The 7,091-nt window shown below is 38.1% G+C and overlaps 1 pseudogene; it reads right to left on the minus strand.

Moving 5' to 3' along the window:
* Positions 1–5,921: 5,921 nt before the first annotated feature.
* LOC149199526 (caffeic acid 3-O-methyltransferase pseudogene) lies at positions 5,922–6,443 on the minus strand (annotated as a pseudogene).
* Positions 6,444–7,091: the final 648 nt, after the last annotated feature.

Below are 7,091 nucleotides of genomic sequence, written 5' to 3' on the forward strand. Positions count from 1 at the left end.
GAAATGGCAGAGCTTTCTCAAGGAATTCCAAATCTAAGGAAAGAACTGAAGAACATCCAGATTACTCTGTTAATGTAGGACAAAAAAATGGATAAAATACAACAGCAGATAAAGGACTGCTACCCAGACATCAAGAAAGAAGTGGAGCAGCAGACAGGCATGGCGGCACAATAATGGAAGATATGTATATATGCTGGTTTCAAGAAATTGTTAGATAGTAGAGTGACATCTTTAGTTCCTTTTTGAAGTTTAGAATGCAGACTCGAATCAATAGAAATCTTTATGATTGTTTAGTAGCTTGGACAAGAAGAATTAGAACTTTCTATTTTTGGATGGCTGTTAAAATTTTCAGGTGGCCAATAAACCCAGTTTCCCCTTGGGGCGGGTTGAGGCCACCACAAGCATGTAGTGGTTTTGATTCGCAGTAATAGAAAAAGAAAGGTCCCTCCGCAGTTTACAAAAAAAATATATTAAATAATAAATAAAACATAAGTAAAACAAACAAAAAACAATAAATAAAGTATATGAATTAAATAATATATATAAAAATAAAACATAAAATAATTAATTTAAACATAACTAAGCTACCTCCCTTACTATATTCTAATTAAAATACACATTACAAAACCTTTAACGTAGGCATGCAGGTTTGATAACTACACAAATTAATTAAACTGACCTAGATCCATATTAACTTCAAATATATTAAGTCTTGAGAGGGATCAAATCTCTCATGGTGCAAACCTGTTTTTTGAGTGCAAAAATTGAGGAAATGTTTGTACCTTGAGAGATTTGATCCTCTCGGCACTTAATAGATTCGAATGAGGGATCTAGGCTGGTTATACACACACACACACACACATATATATATACATATACATATACATATTGTGCAATGAATGTCTCACATTAACGAAGAATACCTTTAAATAGGCTACATTAGAGAAGAATACCACAGGAAAAACCCACGAAAAACCATGGGTTGATAAAACCTGGAGCCCGAAAACCTCCATCCGTAAATTTGCTATTTTATCTCATTTTTTGTTTTTATTTTTGTTTTGTAAGCAAATGTTTCTAAATAATATTAACTGAACAAAATATACATCATGTACAACCATAGGATCCATCTCTTCCTCAGTTCGAGGAAACCAAAGTGAATGATCAAAGGTTCTCTGCCCCTCAAAGGGGAAACCAAAGTTTACAATTTCCGGAGAATTTAGCAAAAAAGTGTAGACATTCGAGTTACAAAGGAGGGCTAAGCCTCGTGGTGCCTAAACAATTGACTGAGGGATGGGAACAATGCTGATTTGTAATGAGATTGGGAGCTCCTCACTCACAAACTTGGTGCTCTTAGGCCGAGCAGGAAGGGTGTTGTCGCACTAGTGCTTACTAAGCCAAAATAAGATCATTCTGCAAGCCATAAACCAAATGAGGGAGAAGAAATTGGCCGTATGTTGCTCAAGTCGTCGACAAATAACGTGTGCCACCGTGGAGCCACATCGTTGTCGAGTTGGAGCCTCCACGAGCCTGGGTGTTTCCTCAAGCCTACACAATGCTGGTGGCTTCTGGGAGCTCTTCCACAATGTAACACCTGTGAGGGCTGGGCCAAGGGGGGAGGGAAAGGAAGCATCATTCATTGATGGGGAAATGAGGGGTGTAGAGGGAGGAGGGGGAGCTTTGCGAGGTAGGGGACGGGCTGGAAGGAGGGGAGTGTGAGCGAGACACAATAGGGGAAGGGACATTGGGAGGGTACTCAATGCATAGGTCTTTTGCCAATATTTTTAGCGAGGAGGACAAATGGCTATTATGTGAAAAGAGATTTGCAATCCTAATGGTAGCCTTGGCTTTGTCCTCTTCCTTGTCCTTCAGATTTTGAGCCAGGAGGTTACAAAGAGCCCAAAGGGACGAGCGTCCCTTGTGGGTCTCCTCTTCTTCCATAGCCACCACCTTTCTGCAGATGTGCTCAGGAATGTTGTGGTCAAACAAGGTGGCAATGGAGGTGTCATCCAAGGTGGTTGGGGGTTGTCCACAACCTCTGCCCCGACCTGGGCGACGTCCTCTCCCTTTGTCACTACTCATGACTAAATTACAAGGGATGGGATGCAAAAGGTTAAGGTTAGAAGGAGCAACATAGAGCTCAAAGAAAGGTGACCAAAGAATGAATAGTCGAGAGGTAGACAATTGCAATATATAAGCCTACGGTTGATAAGGTGATCTACAAATTTCAAGGAGAGGGGATGAGTGCAGTGATGAGAACGAGTGTCTTACATGTGAAGAAGGATGCACTCCATATGCACACTGTTGTGAGTTTGCTAGGGAGATTGGCATCTGGTCATCTGGATCTAGGGGATCTCAAATTTATTTTAATTATTAACTATTAATTTTTTTAATATAATTTGACCATTAGAGAAGAATACCATGGGTAAAAACATGGGTTGTGAGAACATAGAGCCCAAAATTTCCTTTCATGAATTTACTATTTTATTTTAATTTTATTAAAATTATTAATTAATTATTTTATTTTATTTTAATTTGTTTTTATGTAGTTTGACCATTGGAGAATAATACCATGGGTTTCAAAAACTTAGAGCCCAAAAACCTCTGGAAAATTTACTATTTGATCCCAATTTTATTTATTATTATTATTATTATTATTTTTAATAATATAATTTGACCAAATAAAAATATTTACATAACATATGTATATTTATGAGCTCGATATCTAAAAAATATTCAATATTTAACCCGTATAGGATCTAACCTCTAACACCTACACATATACCCATACTGAAATTTAGAGTGCGTCTTGACACAAAAATCTCTGCTACCCTCATCACATGCATGAATCAAATGGGAGTTGTCTTTAGTGCGACTTTTTGGAGGCTTTTCCGGTGGGTTTTTCCAGTGAAATCTCTCTAAAATCTGGCAACAATTTATTGAAATCACAAGCTTGATGGGTAATCCCTTCACAATCAAAATGTCCTGGGGTTTTTGAGGGTGCTGAATCCAAATATGCAGTTAAAAAACCAGTTTGAATAACACAAAACAAGATTCCACCTCAAATTTTTCTGCCGACACCAGAATTTTCAAAAAATCACACTAAAAATAAGTCCAATAAAATGAAATGTGTGATATATTAACCTTTAAGAACCTTCGACCTCCCACAAATATAAAAAATAACGTGCCACGATAGGTCATTGGGCCTACCTCGGTGGATTAAAGAACTGATAAGTTTCCACCCGATATATATACAAACCATTTGATAAAAAACCCTTCAACGGTCTAAATTACATCGGGTCTAAGTTGCCTTCTTCTTCTTCCGCTCCTCCAACAAGTTTTGAATTTCGTATTATATATAATAAAGTTTAATATATATTGGATTTTGTATTACATATGAATTTTTTTATTTCAAATTATATATGTATATGATTTGAAACTGAAAATTCATATATCATAGTATTAAAACTTAAATGTGTGTTTAATTTTATTTAAAAATTACATTATTATTTTTGTTGTTGACAAGTTATAACGCGTTTAGTAAATGTGTTGACCTTAATTTTTTTATTTGACCAAAAAATTAATGGTGCATGTGTAATGTTAATTTTATAACTAAAATATAAATTATATTTTGGATTAGTTTAAATTTTTTTTTTCTTTTTTTGTGATTGGTTGTCTTGACTCTTGTTTTATTGAGTTATTATTGTAGGCTTGTACTCTGCTGACGTGAGCTAGTATTGCCGACTCCAACATTCATGAACGATGGTACGATTATTTTGATATTTTATTTATGCGAGTTCATCTAAGTCACCTTTATGTCACTAGCATTGATACCTTCAAAGATTGATAGCTATGGATATTATGCAGATTATATTTTTGTCTGATTATTGTGCCATCCAACACTCCTCGACCTTTTGTGGATGGTCATGCACTTATTGTTGAACAAAAACACTAGTAAAACAGAGGTCACTGGAACTATATGCGAATAAACACCTGTAGCTAAGTCAAGGTATGGCTCATCGTAGTATTGACTTGAATTATATTTTTTAGTTTTCTATCTTTTGACAGGTACATTTGGGGGATAATGGAAAATCCCATACAAATTATTATTATTACTCCCTGTCACTCAATATTTTTCAATTTTCCTTACTGTGTTCTTTATTTCCCGCGGTCCATGTTATGTCTCTGCATAAGGGTTGGCAAAGTGTTATGGTATCGACTCAAATTAAATGTGAGAATAGTTATATGCCATCCTTTCAATGATGTTTTTCATTGTGTTTTCCCCCTGTTTCCAAGCTATGAGTCCAAAGTTTTGTTCAACTTATAACCGTGATCATAATCTCTAATGATCTGGTCATGGCTTAGAAAGTCCACACAGACCCTTCTAAGAGCACCTTTGGGATAAAACTTGTTCAAAGAAATAGAAGTTGTATTTCCTGTTTAGTCGAAAATTGTCTTCTGCTATGTTTAAATTTACTAAACAAATAATTACGTCTTCAATGAGTGCTTTATTCTCCAAACATAACATCAATGTAACGTTTTATCTCTATTGTCAATGATTTCATAATAGCAACCTCAAGTATTGCAAAGATTTTGCATGTTTACATATATTTTCCAAGCATCTGTATTTTATCAATCTTGTTGCTCGAATAGTTTTTTTTTTTTGGATTGATACAAAAAAATGACATCATACAAATAATCCTAATTTATAATTATGATTTTACTACTGTCATTTACAACATAAATAAATACACTAGTTATTAACTACCTGATGGAACTGAGAAGACTCACTGAAGTGAGCTGAATCATTTCATTCAACAACTAGTTATTTATACATGTCACAGCCAAAGTTTCTACAACAATATTCCGACTGTCATTTATGATTCAACTACAACGACTGACTCCTCTCCGATTGCCGCTGACTAGCCATCATGGGAACAAGCATCGAGATTATTCTAACAAACCTCCCCTTAATCACAACAACCTAGATTTTAAGGTGCCTGCTAGTGTTAGCCTCAACTAAGGCTTACAACAGTACATAAAAAAAACTTGATAAGGGGCTTTCATATTTTGTTGTTGGTTTCACACATCACAACTCTCTTCAGCAGACACAGTGTTGCAGACACTCCTATCTGCCAACACTCCACTAGATACTCTCTACGATCTACGCCACATAGGCGTCACAGTCGGCACAATCTTCATCAGTGGAAACTCGGTTGCAAACACTCTTATCTGCCAACACTCCATTGGATCTAGCCACACAGGCGTCACAATCTTCATCAACGAACACTTGGTTGCAAACACTCCTATCTTCCAACACTCCATTGGATACTATCTGCGCCACATAGGTGTCACAGTCGACACAACCTTCATCAGTGGACACTCAGTTGCAGACACTCCTATCTGCCAACACTCCAATGGATATTATCTGCGCCACACAAGCATCACAGTTGACACAACCTTCATCAGTGGACACTCGGTTGCAGACACTTCTATCTTCCAACACTCCATTGGATACTATATGTGCTACACAGGTGTCACAGGTAGCACAACCTTATTCAACAGACACTCCACTGGAAACAACGCTCTCCAACAGCGCCAAACAACACAATGGTTACTCAATCTCTTGGTAACTCAATCTTTGCACAACAAACTATCATCACATCTCTTTACTGTTAGTCTTCTTGACCATTAAGCACAACTCTGATTTTCACACAACAGATCTACAACGCTTCACCACCCAATGCTCAAAGCCTACTCAAAATCAGAGACATATTCCTCTCATGTGCTTATAACAACACTGTAATCCATTGTCGACAACCAACAATCAACACTTCTGAACAACGAGCTCATCTTCTTGACAACTCGGTCCCATGAGCTGGGCTCACTCATACTGGCTCCACACATCCTCAACTTGCTTACTGTCAACAACCACTTATAACCATAAGATCACAAACTTCACTTCGATGTTGGCCTTTAAACTTTTCACTTGGACATAGGTGTACGCCTCCTCCTATCAGGCAAGACTCCAACAACACTTCACAACAACCCAGCAACAGTAATGGAGCCAGAGAGACTCCATCCCGGTTCTTGACAAGATATTTACACAGAGGAGTGAGACCATAGAACCTCTCGGCCTTCCCGTTCTCGTTCGTGGTCACAGAGCAGCTCAGAACCGAATGGCTGGCCAGCACTCTGAGGATCCGATCAAGAGTAATGGCGGCGTCGGGGTTCGTCGTGGGAATATGGGCAACGATTTGTGTGGGCGAGAGTTGGACGCCATTGCCGGCATTTGCTATGATTTGGAGAACATCGAGTTCGACGGCTGCCTTCATCGCCATGGGAAGGCATGAAAAATCTGCGAGCTCCATGCCCAGAAGCCATTCATCCTCATTCACAATCTTCTTCATAATCGATTCTGAGTTTTCAGCAGCTGTTGACGCCATTTCAATACCCTTCTGTATGGATCAGAGATGACCACATTCTCTGTAACTCAACATCTCTCTTTCTCTCGACTACGCGACTCTCCAACACATCGAATCTGATTGTTACACACACAGGTTTCCCGCTTACTTCACCAGTTGGATTATGTGAAGAGGGATTTCCCACTACTCGAACATGGATCTGATACCAATTGATGGAACTGGGAAGACTCACCAAAGTGAGCTTAATCATTTCATTCAACAACTAGTTATTTATACATGTAATAGACAAAGTTTCTACAACAATCTTTCGACTGTCATTTATGATTCAACTACACCGGCCGACTCCTCGCCGACTAGTTGTCATGGGAACATGCATCGGGGTTATTCTAACAAACTCTAATACCATGTTGAAACTCACCAAGGAGTGATTGAAGATTCTCCAAGAGAGATTAGAACTATGAAGACTCACAGAAGTGAGCTTAATCATTTCATTCACAAACATAGAAATTTATACTAGTGACACCCATAGATTCTACAACAAATGTCATTATTCCTTCACCTAAATCTACCACCTTCCGTCGACTCTACGCTACTGCTGCCGACTAGCTGTCATGGGAACATGCGTCGGGCGGCATGATTATTCTAACAAACCTCCCCTTAATCACGACG

The sequence above is a fragment of the Pinus tabuliformis genome, chromosome 2_1 (genome assembly GCF_031772625.1).
Source record: "Pinus tabuliformis cultivar Carrire ecotype Pingquan chromosome 2_1, CPIR1, whole genome shotgun sequence".
Classification (NCBI taxonomy): Eukaryota; Viridiplantae; Streptophyta; class Pinopsida; order Pinales; family Pinaceae; genus Pinus; species Pinus tabuliformis.